Source organism: Anomaloglossus baeobatrachus, chromosome 9 (assembly GCF_048569485.1).
Source record: "Anomaloglossus baeobatrachus isolate aAnoBae1 chromosome 9, aAnoBae1.hap1, whole genome shotgun sequence".
In the NCBI taxonomy this organism is placed as follows: domain Eukaryota; kingdom Metazoa; phylum Chordata; class Amphibia; order Anura; family Aromobatidae; genus Anomaloglossus; species Anomaloglossus baeobatrachus.
The window spans coordinates 165,654,232-165,669,057 of NC_134361.1; the positions used below are offsets into that span (position 1 = coordinate 165,654,232).

The 14,826-nt window shown below is 47.7% G+C and overlaps 5 non-coding genes across 5 annotated transcripts; all 5 read right to left on the reverse strand.

The window, feature by feature from the left end:
* Positions 1-44: 44 nt before the first annotated feature.
* Positions 45-235, reverse strand: LOC142252344 (U2 spliceosomal RNA). The gene has a single exon (XR_012725726.1). It is a non-coding gene; the product is annotated as a U2 spliceosomal RNA (small nuclear RNA).
* A 9,018-nt stretch (positions 236-9,253) lies between these two features.
* LOC142252345 (U2 spliceosomal RNA) lies at positions 9,254-9,444 on the reverse strand. Its single transcript, XR_012725727.1, has one exon. It is a non-coding gene; the product is annotated as a U2 spliceosomal RNA (small nuclear RNA).
* Positions 9,445-10,832: 1,388 nt separating this feature from the next.
* LOC142252346 (U2 spliceosomal RNA) lies at positions 10,833-11,023 on the reverse strand. The gene has a single exon (XR_012725728.1). It is a non-coding gene; the product is annotated as a U2 spliceosomal RNA (small nuclear RNA).
* A 1,388-nt stretch (positions 11,024-12,411) lies between these two features.
* LOC142252348 (U2 spliceosomal RNA) lies at positions 12,412-12,602 on the reverse strand. The gene has a single exon (XR_012725729.1). It is a non-coding gene; the product is annotated as a U2 spliceosomal RNA (small nuclear RNA).
* Positions 12,603-13,990: 1,388 nt separating this feature from the next.
* On the reverse strand, positions 13,991-14,181 carry LOC142252889 (U2 spliceosomal RNA). The gene has a single exon (XR_012726252.1). It is a non-coding gene; the product is annotated as a U2 spliceosomal RNA (small nuclear RNA).
* Between the last annotated feature and the right edge of the window lie 645 nt (positions 14,182-14,826).

Here is a 14,826-nt window from a genome sequence, read left to right on the forward strand (position 1 = left end):
ATGAATCAGGTGAATTGAGTTCTGCTTTTGGAAACTGGGTTAAGAAGGGGTGCACCGTTCCTGGAGGTACTGCAATACCAGGTCAATGCGTGGAGTGGACAGAGCAAGCTCTTTTTCCATCTCCCTGTTCTAAAAATCCATTTAATATATGGTCCCCAGATAGGGGACGTATCAGATATTAAACTGATAAGAACAGATACTACACTTGATCTTAGCCAAAAGGCCGAGAAGCGATAACCAGAATTGGTTTGGGCCTCGAGTGGCACCCTGGCCTATGCCGGACACATCTTAGGGAGAGAGAGCGAGAGGGAGACAAACCCACGCCTACAGAAGACATTTTGTCACCCAAGCCAACCCTTGAAAAGGCTGCTTTGCAGAGCAAAAACAAGAAGAATGGTGCGTTTTGCAGCCGCCGCCCCCCACTGCAATGAATCTGAATAACTCCTCCTTTAGGGCGCAAGCAACTCCCCTCCCCCTTGCAGTCTTTCCAATTCACGATACAAAAAGACGGACAGGACAGGTTGCCTGACTTTCCGTCACTGCCACCCTTTGCCATCCTTACCCGTAGAAAGCCCTTTCATCATCCCCAAACCCTAATCTTTTCCCTTTCCTTCCCAGCCCCCAAACCCTGCCCTCTGTACCCTTCTCACCACCCGCATCCCTTCTCCTGTCATCCCCCTACCACCCGGGAAAAAAAGAGCTTGCCCCCTCCTTACACTAGCCCACCCTCCCACCCAAAGAACAACTTCTGCTGCGCAGCTTGTTTTCTAGGCAGCAGCGCTATTGTGATGTCAGCGGGGGCATTGTGACAAGCCGCCAGTGTTCCGTCTCTTCATGTTGTGCACAGTTCAAACGGAAAATACATCAACAGGCAGACTACAGAAAAACTTACTATCAAAGGTTAGAGGGGGGCTTTCTCAGAGGGCTTTTTACAGTTTTTCTATTCCCAATTAGCCGTTTAAGTGTACTTATTGAAAGTACTATTCTCCTTAAGGAGACTTTGCAAGCCAGTCTGGCTGCCAGGTAAGGGGACTTATAGCTGCAATGCCCCTAAAATTCCACGGGGGAACACTATTCTCCTTAAGGAGACTTTGCAAGCCAGTCTGGCTGCCAGGTAAGGGGACTTATAGCTGCAATGCCCCTCTGGGAAATATTCAAATTGTCTCTCCAGTAAAGGAGACAAACTCTAGCACAGCGCCACCTATTGGAAGTAGCGATCCTAAAAGTCACAAGTGGATTTTTGACAATCCTTTGCAATATGACTCAGGATATATAAGCCAGATCAGAATCCCAATTTGCAGACACGGTGTTTCGGGGTGCTTGCCCCTCGTCAGTGCAAAGTATGGGGGTGTCTGATCTGGCTCATGAGAAAGCTATGTGGGGACCACGGGGGAACACTATTCTCCTTAAGGAGACTTTGCAAGCCAGTCTGGCTGCCAGGTAAGGGGACTTATAGCTGCAATGCCCCTAAAATTCCACGGGGGAACACTATTCTCCTTAAGGAGACTTTGCAAGCCAGTCTGGCTGCCAGGTAAGGGGACTTATAGCTGCAATGCCCCTCTGGGAAATATTCAAATTGTCTCTCCAGTAAAGGAGACAAACTCTAGCACAGCGCCACCTATTGGAAGTAGCGATCCTAAAAGTCACAAGTGGATTTTTGACAATCCTTTGCAATATGACTCAGGATATATAAGCCAGATCAGAATCCCAATTTGCAGACACGGTGTTTCGGGGTGCTTGCCCCTCGTCAGTGCAAAGTATGGGGGTGTCTGATCTGGCTCATGAGAAAGCTATGTGGGGACCACGGGGGAACACTATTCTCCTTAAGGAGACTTTGCAAGCCAGTCTGGCTGCCAGGTAAGGGGACTTATAGCTGCAATGCCCCTAAAATTCCACGGGGGAACACTATTCTCCTTAAGGAGACTTTGCAAGCCAGTCTGGCTGCCAGGTAAGGGGACTTATAGCTGCAATGCCCCTCTGGGAAATATTCAAATTGTCTCTCCAGTAAAGGAGACAAACTCTAGCACAGCGCCACCTATTGGAAGTAGCGATCCTAAAAGTCACAAGTGGATTTTTGACAATCCTTTGCAATATGACTCAGGATATATAAGCCAGATCAGAATCCCAATTTGCAGACACGGTGTTTCGGGGTGCTTGCCCCTCGTCAGTGCAAAGTATGGGGGTGTCTGATCTGGCTCATGAGAAAGCTATGTGGGGACCACGGGGGAACACTATTCTCCTTAAGGAGACTTTGCAAGCCAGTCTGGCTGCCAGGTAAGGGGACTTATAGCTGCAATGCCCCTAAAATTCCACGGGGGAACACTATTCTCCTTAAGGAGACTTTGCAAGCCAGTCTGGCTGCCAGGTAAGGGGACTTATAGCTGCAATGCCCCTCTGGGAAATATTCAAATTGTCTCTCCAGTAAAGGAGACAAACTCTAGCACAGCGCCACCTATTGGAAGTAGCGATCCTAAAAGTCACAAGTGGATTTTTGACAATCCTTTGCAATATGACTCAGGATATATAAGCCAGATCAGAATCCCAATTTGCAGACACGGTGTTTCGGGGTGCTTGCCCCTCGTCAGTGCAAAGTATGGGGGTGTCTGATCTGGCTCATGAGAAAGCTATGTGGGGACCACGGGGGAACACTATTCTCCTTAAGGAGACTTTGCAAGCCAGTCTGGCTGCCAGGTAAGGGGACTTATAGCTGCAATGCCCCTAAAATTCCACGGGGGAACACTATTCTCCTTAAGGAGACTTTGCAAGCCAGTCTGGCTGCCAGGTAAGGGGACTTATAGCTGCAATGCCCCTCTGGGAAATATTCAAATTGTCTCTCCAGTAAAGGAGACAAACTCTAGCACAGCGCCACCTATTGGAAGTAGCGATCCTAAAAGTCACAAGTGGATTTTTGACAATCCTTTGCAATATGACTCAGGATATATAAGCCAGATCAGAATCCCAATTTGCAGACACGGTGTTTCGGGGTGCTTGCCCCTCGTCAGTGCAAAGTATGGGGGTGTCTGATCTGGCTCATGAGAAAGCTATGTGGGGACCACGGGGGAACACTATTCTCCTTAAGGAGACTTTGCAAGCCAGTCTGGCTGCCAGGTAAGGGGACTTATAGCTGCAATGCCCCTAAAATTCCACGGGGGAACACTATTCTCCTTAAGGAGACTTTGCAAGCCAGTCTGGCTGCCAGGTAAGGGGACTTATAGCTGCAATGCCCCTCTGGGAAATATTCAAATTGTCTCTCCAGTAAAGGAGACAAACTCTAGCACAGCGCCACCTATTGGAAGTAGCGATCCTAAAAGTCACAAGTGGATTTTTGACAATCCTTTGCAATATGACTCAGGATATATAAGCCAGATCAGAATCCCAATTTGCAGACACGGTGTTTCGGGGTGCTTGCCCCTCGTCAGTGCAAAGTATGGGGGTGTCTGATCTGGCTCATGAGAAAGCTATGTGGGGACCACGGGGGAACACTATTCTCCTTAAGGAGACTTTGCAAGCCAGTCTGGCTGCCAGGTAAGGGGACTTATAGCTGCAATGCCCCTAAAATTCCACGGGGGAACACTATTCTCCTTAAGGAGACTTTGCAAGCCAGTCTGGCTGCCAGGTAAGGGGACTTATAGCTGCAATGCCCCTCTGGGAAATATTCAAATTGTCTCTCCAGTAAAGGAGACAAACTCTAGCACAGCGCCACCTATTGGAAGTAGCGATCCTAAAAGTCACAAGTGGATTTTTGACAATCCTTTGCAATATGACTCAGGATATATAAGCCAGATCAGAATCCCAATTTGCAGACACGGTGTTTCGGGGTGCTTGCCCCTCGTCAGTGCAAAGTATGGGGGTGTCTGATCTGGCTCATGAGAAAGCTATGTGGGGACCACGGGGGAACACTATTCTCCTTAAGGAGACTTTGCAAGCCAGTCTGGCTGCCAGGTAAGGGGACTTATAGCTGCAATGCCCCTAAAATTCCACGGGGGAACACTATTCTCCTTAAGGAGACTTTGCAAGCCAGTCTGGCTGCCAGGTAAGGGGACTTATAGCTGCAATGCCCCTCTGGGAAATATTCAAATTGTCTCTCCAGTAAAGGAGACAAACTCTAGCACAGCGCCACCTATTGGAAGTAGCGATCCTAAAAGTCACAAGTGGATTTTTGACAATCCTTTGCAATATGACTCAGGATATATAAGCCAGATCAGAATCCCAATTTGCAGACACGGTGTTTCGGGGTGCTTGCCCCTCGTCAGTGCAAAGTATGGGGGTGTCTGATCTGGCTCATGAGAAAGCTATGTGGGGACCACGGGGGAACACTATTCTCCTTAAGGAGACTTTGCAAGCCAGTCTGGCTGCCAGGTAAGGGGACTTATAGCTGCAATGCCCCTAAAATTCCACGGGGGAACACTATTCTCCTTAAGGAGACTTTGCAAGCCAGTCTGGCTGCCAGGTAAGGGGACTTATAGCTGCAATGCCCCTCTGGGAAATATTCAAATTGTCTCTCCAGTAAAGGAGACAAACTCTAGCACAGCGCCACCTATTGGAAGTAGCGATCCTAAAAGTCACAAGTGGATTTTTGACAATCCTTTGCAATATGACTCAGGATATATAAGCCAGATCAGAATCCCAATTTGCAGACACGGTGTTTCGGGGTGCTTGCCCCTCGTCAGTGCAAAGTATGGGGGTGTCTGATCTGGCTCATGAGAAAGCTATGTGGGGACCACGGGGGAACACTATTCTCCTTAAGGAGACTTTGCAAGCCAGTCTGGCTGCCAGGTAAGGGGACTTATAGCTGCAATGCCCCTAAAATTCCACGGGGGAACACTATTCTCCTTAAGGAGACTTTGCAAGCCAGTCTGGCTGCCAGGTAAGGGGACTTATAGCTGCAATGCCCCTCTGGGAAATATTCAAATTGTCTCTCCAGTAAAGGAGACAAACTCTAGCACAGCGCCACCTATTGGAAGTAGCGATCCTAAAAGTCACAAGTGGATTTTTGACAATCCTTTGCAATATGACTCAGGATATATAAGCCAGATCAGAATCCCAATTTGCAGACACGGTGTTTCGGGGTGCTTGCCCCTCGTCAGTGCAAAGTATGGGGGTGTCTGATCTGGCTCATGAGAAAGCTATGTGGGGACCACGGGGGAACACTATTCTCCTTAAGGAGACTTTGCAAGCCAGTCTGGCTGCCAGGTAAGGGGACTTATAGCTGCAATGCCCCTAAAATTCCACGGGGGAACACTATTCTCCTTAAGGAGACTTTGCAAGCCAGTCTGGCTGCCAGGTAAGGGGACTTATAGCTGCAATGCCCCTCTGGGAAATATTCAAATTGTCTCTCCAGTAAAGGAGACAAACTCTAGCACAGCGCCACCTATTGGAAGTAGCGATCCTAAAAGTCACAAGTGGATTTTTGACAATCCTTTGCAATATGACTCAGGATATATAAGCCAGATCAGAATCCCAATTTGCAGACACGGTGTTTCGGGGTGCTTGCCCCTCGTCAGTGCAAAGTATGGGGGTGTCTGATCTGGCTCATGAGAAAGCTATGTGGGGACCACGGGGGAACACTATTCTCCTTAAGGAGACTTTGCAAGCCAGTCTGGCTGCCAGGTAAGGGGACTTATAGCTGCAATGCCCCTAAAATTCCACGGGGGAACACTATTCTCCTTAAGGAGACTTTGCAAGCCAGTCTGGCTGCCAGGTAAGGGGACTTATAGCTGCAATGCCCCTCTGGGAAATATTCAAATTGTCTCTCCAGTAAAGGAGACAAACTCTAGCACAGCGCCACCTATTGGAAGTAGCGATCCTAAAAGTCACAAGTGGATTTTTGACAATCCTTTGCAATATGACTCAGGATATATAAGCCAGATCAGAATCCCAATTTGCAGACACGGTGTTTCGGGGTGCTTGCCCCTCGTCAGTGCAAAGTATGGGGGTGTCTGATCTGGCTCATGAGAAAGCTATGTGGGGACCACGGGGGAACACTATTCTCCCTAAGGAGACTTTGCAAGCCAGTCTGGCTGCCAGGTAAGGGGACTTATAGCTGCAATGCCCCTAAAATTCCACGGGGGAACACTATTCTCCTTAAGGAGACTTTGCAAGCCAGTCTGGCTGCCAGGTAAGGGGACTTATAGCTGCAATGCCCCTCTGGGAAATATTCAAATTGTCTCTCCAGTAAAGGAGACAAACTCTAGCACAGCGCCACCTATTGGAAGTAGCGATCCTAAAAGTCACAAGTGGATTTTTGACAATCCTTTGCAATATGACTCAGGATATATAAGCCAGATCAGAATCCCAATTTGCAGACACGGTGTTTCGGGGTGCTTGCCCCTCGTCAGTGCAAAGTATGGGGGTGTCTGATCTGGCTCATGAGAAAGCTATGTGGGGACCACGGGGGAACACTATTCTCCTTAAGGAGACTTTGCAAGCCAGTCTGGCTGCCAGGTAAGGGGACTTATAGCTGCAATGCCCCTAAAATTCCACGGGGGAACACTATTCTCCTTAAGGAGACTTTGCAAGCCAGTCTGGCTGCCAGGTAAGGGGACTTATAGCTGCAATGCCCCTCTGGGAAATATTCAAATTGTCTCTCCAGTAAAGGAGACAAACTCTAGCACAGCGCCACCTATTGGAAGTAGCGATCCTAAAAGTCACAAGTGGATTTTTGACAATCCTTTGCAATATGACTCAGGATATATAAGCCAGATCAGAATCCCAATTTGCAGACACGGTGTTTCGGGGTGCTTGCCCCTCGTCAGTGCAAAGTATGGGGGTGTCTGATCTGGCTCATGAGAAAGCTATGTGGGGACCACGGGGGAACACTATTCTCCTTAAGGAGACTTTGCAAGCCAGTCTGGCTGCCAGGTAAGGGGACTTATAGCTGCAATGCCCCTAAAATTCCACGGGGGAACACTATTCTCCTTAAGGAGACTTTGCAAGCCAGTCTGGCTGCCAGGTAAGGGGACTTATAGCTGCAATGCCCCTCTGGGAAATATTCAAATTGTCTCTCCAGTAAAGGAGACAAACTCTAGCACAGCGCCACCTATTGGAAGTAGCGATCCTAAAAGTCACAAGTGGATTTTTGACAATCCTTTGCAATATGACTCAGGATATATAAGCCAGATCAGAATCCCAATTTGCAGACACGGTGTTTCGGGGTGCTTGCCCCTCGTCAGTGCAAAGTATGGGGGTGTCTGATCTGGCTCATGAGAAAGCTATGTGGGGACCACGGGGGAACACTATTCTCCTTAAGGAGACTTTGCAAGCCAGTCTGGCTGCCAGGTAAGGGGACTTATAGCTGCAATGCCCCTAAAATTCCACGGGGGAACACTATTCTCCTTAAGGAGACTTTGCAAGCCAGTCTGGCTGCCAGGTAAGGGGACTTATAGCTGCAATGCCCCTCTGGGAAATATTCAAATTGTCTCTCCAGTAAAGGAGACAAACTCTAGCACAGCGCCACCTATTGGAAGTAGCGATCCTAAAAGTCACAAGTGGATTTTTGACAATCCTTTGCAATATGACTCAGGATATATAAGCCAGATCAGAATCCCAATTTGCAGACACGGTGTTTCGGGGTGCTTGCCCCTCGTCAGTGCAAAGTATGGGGGTGTCTGATCTGGCTCATGAGAAAGCTATGTGGGGACCACGGGGGAACACTATTCTCCTTAAGGAGACTTTGCAAGCCAGTCTGGCTGCCAGGTAAGGGGACTTATAGCTGCAATGCCCCTAAAATTCCACGGGGGAACACTATTCTCCTTAAGGAGACTTTGCAAGCCAGTCTGGCTGCCAGGTAAGGGGACTTATAGCTGCAATGCCCCTCTGGGAAATATTCAAATTGTCTCTCCAGTAAAGGAGACAAACTCTAGCACAGCGCCACCTATTGGAAGTAGCGATCCTAAAAGTCACAAGTGGATTTTTGACAATCCTTTGCAATATGACTCAGGATATATAAGCCAGATCAGAATCCCAATTTGCAGACACGGTGTTTCGGGGTGCTTGCCCCTCGTCAGTGCAAAGTATGGGGGTGTCTGATCTGGCTCATGAGAAAGCTATGTGGGGACCACGGGGGAACACTATTCTCCTTAAGGAGACTTTGCAAGCCAGTCTGGCTGCCAGGTAAGGGGACTTATAGCTGCAATGCCCCTAAAATTCCACGGGGGAACACTATTCTCCTTAAGGAGACTTTGCAAGCCAGTCTGGCTGCCAGGTAAGGGGACTTATAGCTGCAATGCCCCTCTGGGAAATATTCAAATTGTCTCTCCAGTAAAGGAGACAAACTCTAGCACAGCGCCACCTATTGGAAGTAGCGATCCTAAAAGTCACAAGTGGATTTTTGACAATCCTTTGCAATATGACTCAGGATATATAAGCCAGATCAGAATCCCAATTTGCAGACACGGTGTTTCGGGGTGCTTGCCCCTCGTCAGTGCAAAGTATGGGGGTGTCTGATCTGGCTCATGAGAAAGCTATGTGGGGACCACGGGGGAACACTATTCTCCTTAAGGAGACTTTGCAAGCCAGTCTGGCTGCCAGGTAAGGGGACTTATAGCTGCAATGCCCCTAAAATTCCACGGGGGAACACTATTCTCCTTAAGGAGACTTTGCAAGCCAGTAGTAATTCTTTCATAGGCCGCCCTTTCTTAGTATTTGACGTTCCTTATATTGCGGTATGAGGCTTTGCAGCAGGTTGCAAACATTCATCACCCATGACTGTCCCCAATTGAGCTCAGAAGCTCAATGTCTATCATGACCTCTCTTTTAGAATGTCCAAGAGCAAGCAAACTATTCCTCCAGGAGAGGGCGCCAACAGACTACTAAAGAGATCATCATTACTCAAAGAAAACCCCAAAAACCAATGCATGATAGGAATAAACAGGTAACTTTCTTTGGAGTGGAAGCGGAGAGATCGCACCAGATGCCAATTCTAGATCTTATCACACCTGTGGTCACTGCAGCAGCAGGTGAATCCACTTTGTCCAAAAGGGATCTATTCCATTCAATTGCAAATGATCTAGATAAGACAGAGAACTGCAGCACGGGACATAGCCGAGTTGGTCAGGTTGAGTGGTGATGAGTTTGCTATTTGGATGAATAAAGAAAGTCAAAAGTGTGAAAGATAAAAAACAAAAGGAGGAAGTGTGAAAAGTGAATGGGCCAAATTGAGGTGCATATGAAGACGTATGCTTTCTTCCAATTCATTAAACCGGGCTAATATGAATCAGGTGAATTGAGTTCTGCTTTTGGAAACTGGGTTAAGAAGGGGTGCACCGTTCCTGGAGGTACTGCAATACCAGGTCAATGCGTGGAGTGGACAGAGCAAGCTCTTTTTCCATCTCCCTGTTCTAAAAATCCATTTAATATATGGTCCCCAGATAGGGGACGTATCAGATATTAAACTGATAAGAACAGATACTACACTTGATCTTAGCCAAAAGGCCGAGAAGCGATAACCAGAATTGGTTTGGGCCTCGAGTGGCACCCTGGCCTATGCCGGACACATCTTAGGGAGAGAGAGCGAGAGGGAGACAAACCCACGCCTACAGAAGACATTTTGTCACCCAAGCCAACCCTTGAAAAGGCTGCTTTGCAGTGCAAAAACAAGAAGAATGGTGCGTTTTGCAGCCGCCGCCCCCCACTGCAATGAATCTGAATAACTCCTCCTTTAGGGCGCAAGCAACTCCCCTCCCCCTTGCAGTCTTTCCAATTCACGATACAAAAAGACGGACAGGACAGGTTGCCTGACTTTCCGTCACTGCCACCCTTTGCCATCCTTACCCGTAGAAAGCCCTTTCATCATCCCCAAACCCTAATCTTTTCCCTTTCCTTCCCAGCCCCCAAACCCTGCCCTCTGTACCCTTCTCACCACCCGCATCCCTTCTCCTGTCATCCCCCTACCACCCGGGAAAAAAAGAGCTTGCCCCCTCCTTACACTAGCCCACCCTCCCACCCAAAGAACAACTTCTGCTGCGCAGCTTGTTTTCTAGGCAGCAGCGCTATTGTGATGTCAGCGGGGGCATTGTGACAAGCCGCCAGTGTTCCGTCTCTTCATGTTGTGCACAGTTCAAACGGAAAATACATCAACAGGCAGACTACAGAAAAACTTACTATCAAAGGTTAGAGGGGGGCTTTCTCAGAGGGCTTTTTACAGTTTTTCTATTCCCAATTAGCCGTTTAAGTGTACTTATTGAAAGTAGTAATTCTTTCATAGGCCGCCCTTTCTTAGTATTTGACGTTCCTTATATTGCGGTATGAGGCTTTGCAGCAGGTTGCAAACATTCATCACCCATGACTGTCCCCAATTGAGCTCAGAAGCTCAATGTCTATCATGACCTCTCTTTTAGAATGTCCAAGAGCAAGCAAACTATTCCTCCAGGAGAGGGCGCCAACAGACTACTAAAGAGATCATCATTACTCAAAGAAAACCCCAAAAACCAATGCATGATAGGAATAAACAGGTAACTTTCTTTGGAGTGGAAGCGGAGAGATCGCACCAGATGCCAATTCTAGATCTTATCACACCTGTGGTCACTGCAGCAGCAGGTGAATCCACTTTGTCCAAAAGGGATCTATTCCATTCAATTGCAAATGATCTAGATAAGACAGAGAACTGCAGCACGGGACATAGCCGAGTTGGTCAGGTTGAGTGGTGATGAGTTTGCTATTTGGATGAATAAAGAAAGTCAAAAGTGTGAAAGATAAAAAACAAAAGGAGGAAGTGTGAAAAGTGAATGGGACAAATTGAGGTGCATATGAAGACGTATGCTTTCTTCCAATTCATTAAACCGGGCTAATATGAATCAGGTGAATTGAGTTCTGCTTTTGGAAACTGGGTTAAGAAGGGGTGCACCGTTCCTGGAGGTACTGCAATACCAGGTCAATGCGTGGAGTGGACAGAGCAAGCTCTTTTTCCATCTCCCTGTTCTAAAAATCCATTTAATATATGGTCCCCAGATAGGGGACGTATCAGATATTAAACTGATAAGAACAGATACTACACTTGATCTTAGCCAAAAGGCCGAGAAGCGATAACCAGAATTGGTTTGGGCCTCGAGTGGCACCCTGGCCTATGCCGGACACATCTTAGGGAGAGAGAGCGAGAGGGAGACAAACCCACGCCTACAGAAGACATTTTGTCACCCAAGCCAACCCTTGAAAAGGCTGCTTTGCAGAGCAAAAACAAGAAGAATGGTGCGTTTTGCAGCCGCCGCCCCCCACTGCAATGAATCTGAATAACTCCTCCTTTAGGGCGCAAGCAACTCCCCTCTCCCTTGCAGTCTTTCCAATTCACGATACAAAAAGACGGACAGGACAGGTTGCCTGACTTTCCGTCACTGCCACCCTTTGCCATCCTTACCCGTAGAAAGCCCTTTCATCATCCCCAAACCCTAATCTTTTCCCTTTCCTTCCCAGCCCCCAAACCCTGCCCTCTGTACCCTTCTCACCACCCGCATCCCTTCTCCTGTCATCCCCCTACCACCCGGGAAAAAAAGAGCTTGCCCCCTCCTTACACTAGCCCACCCTCCCACCCAAAGAACAACTTCTGCTGCGCAGCTTGTTTTCTAGGCAGCAGCGCTATTGTGATGTCAGCGGGGGCATTGTGACAAGCCGCCAGTGTTCCGTCTCTTCATGTTGTGCACAGTTCAAACGGAAAATACATCAACAGGCAGACTACAGAAAAACTTACTATCAAAGGTTAGAGGGGGGCTTTCTCAGAGGGCTTTTTACAGTTTTTCTATTCCCAATTAGCCGTTTAAGTGTACTTATTGAAAGTAGTAATTCTTTCATAGGCCGCCCTTTCTTAGTATTTGACGTTCCTTATATTGCGGTATGAGGCTTTGCAGCAGGTTGCAAACATTCATCACCCATGACTGTCCCCAGTTGAGCTCAGAAGCTCAATGTCTATCATGACCTCTCTTTTAGAATGTCCAAGAGCAAGCAAACTATTCCTCCAGGAGAGGGCGCCAACAGACTACTAAAGAGATCATCATTACTCAAAGAAAACCCCAAAAACCAATGCATGATAGGAATAAACAGGTAACTTTCTTTGGAGTGGAAGCGGAGAGATCGCACCAGATGCCAATTCTAGATCTTATCACACCTGTGGTCACTGCAGCAGCAGGTGAATCCACTTTGTCCAAAAGGGATCTATTCCATTCAATTGCAAATGATCTAGATAAGACAGAGAACTGCAGCACGGGACATAGCCGAGTTGGTCAGGTTGAGTGGTGATGAGTTTGCTATTTGGATGAATAAAGAAAGTCAAAAGTGTGAAAGATAAAAAACAAAAGGAGGAAGTGTGAAAAGTGAATGGGCCAAATTGAGGTGCATATGAAGACGTATGCTTTCTTCCAATTCATTAAACCGGGCTAATATGAATCAGGTGAATTGAGTTCTGCTTTTGGAAACTGGGTTAAGAAGGGGTGCACCGTTCCTGGAGGTACTGCAATACCAGGTCAATGCGTGGAGTGGACAGAGCAAGCTCTTTTTCCATCTCCCTGTTCTAAAAATCCATTTAATATATGGTCCCCAGATAGGGGACGTATCAGATATTAAACTGATAAGAACAGATACTACACTTGATCTTAGCCAAAAGGCCGAGAAGCGATAACCAGAATTGGTTTGGGCCTCGAGTGGCACCCTGGCCTATGCCGGACACATCTTAGGGAGAGAGAGCGAGAGGGAGACAAACCCACGCCTACAGAAGACATTTTGTCACCCAAGCCAACCCTTGAAAAGGCTGCTTTGCAGAGCAAAAACAAGAAGAATGGTGCGTTTTGCAGCCGCCGCCCCCCACTGCAATGAATCTGAATAACTCCTCCTTTAGGGCGCAAGCAACTCCCCTCCCCCTTGCAGTCTTTCCAATTCACGATACAAAAAGACGGACAGGACAGGTTGCCTGACTTTCCGTCACTGCCACCCTTTGCCATCCTTACCCGTAGAAAGCCCTTTCATCATCCCCAAACCCTAATCTTTTCCCTTTCCTTCCCAGCCCCCAAACCCTGCCCTCTGTACCCTTCTCACCACCCGCATCCCTTCTCCTGTCATCCCCCTACCACCCGGGAAAAAAAGAGCTTGCCCCCTCCTTACACTAGCCCACCCTCCCACCCAAAGAACAACTTCTGCTGCGCAGCTTGTTTTCTAGGCAGCAGCGCTATTGTGATGTCAGCGGGGGCATTGTGACAAGCCGCCAGTGTTCCGTCTCTTCATGTTGTGCACAGTTCAAACGGAAAATACATCAACAGGCAGACTACAGAAAAACTTACTATCAAAGGTTAGAGGGGGGCTTTCTCAGAGGGCTTTTTACAGTTTTTCTATTCCCAATTAGCCGTTTAAGTGTACTTATTGAAAGTAGTAATTCTTTCATAGGCCGCCCTTTCTTAGTATTTGACGTTCCTTATATTGCGGTATGAGGCTTTGCAGCAGGTTGCAAACATTCATCACCCATGACTGTCCCCAATTGAGCTCAGAAGCTCAATGTCTATCATGACCTCTCTTTTAGAATGTCCAAGAGCAAGCAAACTATTCCTCCAGGAGAGGGCGCCAACAGACTACTAAAGAGATCATCATTACTCAAAGAAAACCCCAAAAACCAATGCATGATAGGAATAAACAGGTAACTTTCTTTGGAGTGGAAGCGGAGAGATCGCACCAGATGCCAATTCTAGATCTTATCACACCTGTGGTCACTGCAGCAGCAGGTGAATCCACTTTGTCCAAAAGGGATCTATTCCATTCAATTGCAAATGATCTAGATAAGACAGAGAACTGCAGCACGGGACATAGCCGAGTTGGTCAGGTTGAGTGGTGATGAGTTTGCTATTTGGATGAATAAAGAAAGTCAAAAGTGTGAAAGATAAAAAACAAAAGGAGGAAGTGTGAAAAGTGAATGGGCCAAATTGAGGTGCATATGAAGACGTATGCTTTCTTCCAATTCATTAAACCGGGCTAATATGAATCAGGTGAATTGAGTTCTGCTTTTGGAAACTGGGTTAAGAAGGGGTGCACCGGTCCTGGAGGTACTGCAATACCAGGTCAATGCGTGGAGTGGACAGAGCAAGCTCTTTTTCTATCTCCCTGTTCTAAAAATCCATTTAATATATGGTCCCCAGATAGGGGACGTATCAGATATTAAACTGATAAGAACAGATACTACACTTGATCTTAGCCAAAAGGCCGAGAAGCGATAACCAGAATTGGTTTGGGCCTCGAGTGGCACCCTGGCCTATGCCGGACACATCTTAGGGAGAGAGAGCGAGAGGGAGACAAACCCACGCCTACAGAAGACATTTTGTCACCCAAGCCAACCCTTGAAAAGGCTGCTTTGCAGAGCAAAAACAAGAAGAATGGTGCGTTTTGCAGCCGCCGCCCCCCACTGCAATGAATCTGAATAACTCCTCCTTTAGGGCGCAAGCAACTCCCCTCCCCCTTGCAGTCTTTCCAATTCACGATACAAAAAGACGGACAGGACAGGTTGCCTGACTTTCCGTCACTGCCACCCTTTGCCATCCTTACCCGTAGAAAGCCCTTTCATCATCCCCAAACCCTAATCTTTTCCCTTTCCTTCCCAGCCCCCAAACCCTGCCCTCTGTACCCTTCTCACCACCCGCATCCCTTCTCCTGTCATCCCCCTACCACCCGGGAAAAAAAGAGCTTGCCCCCTCCTTACACTAGCCCACCCTCCCACCCAAAGAACAACTTCTGCTGCGCAGCTTGTTTTCTAGGCAGCAGCGCTATTGTGATGTCAGCGGGGGCATTGTGACAAGCCGCCAGTGTTCCGTCTCTTCATGTTGTGCACAGTTCAAACGGAAAATACATCAACAGGCAGACTAC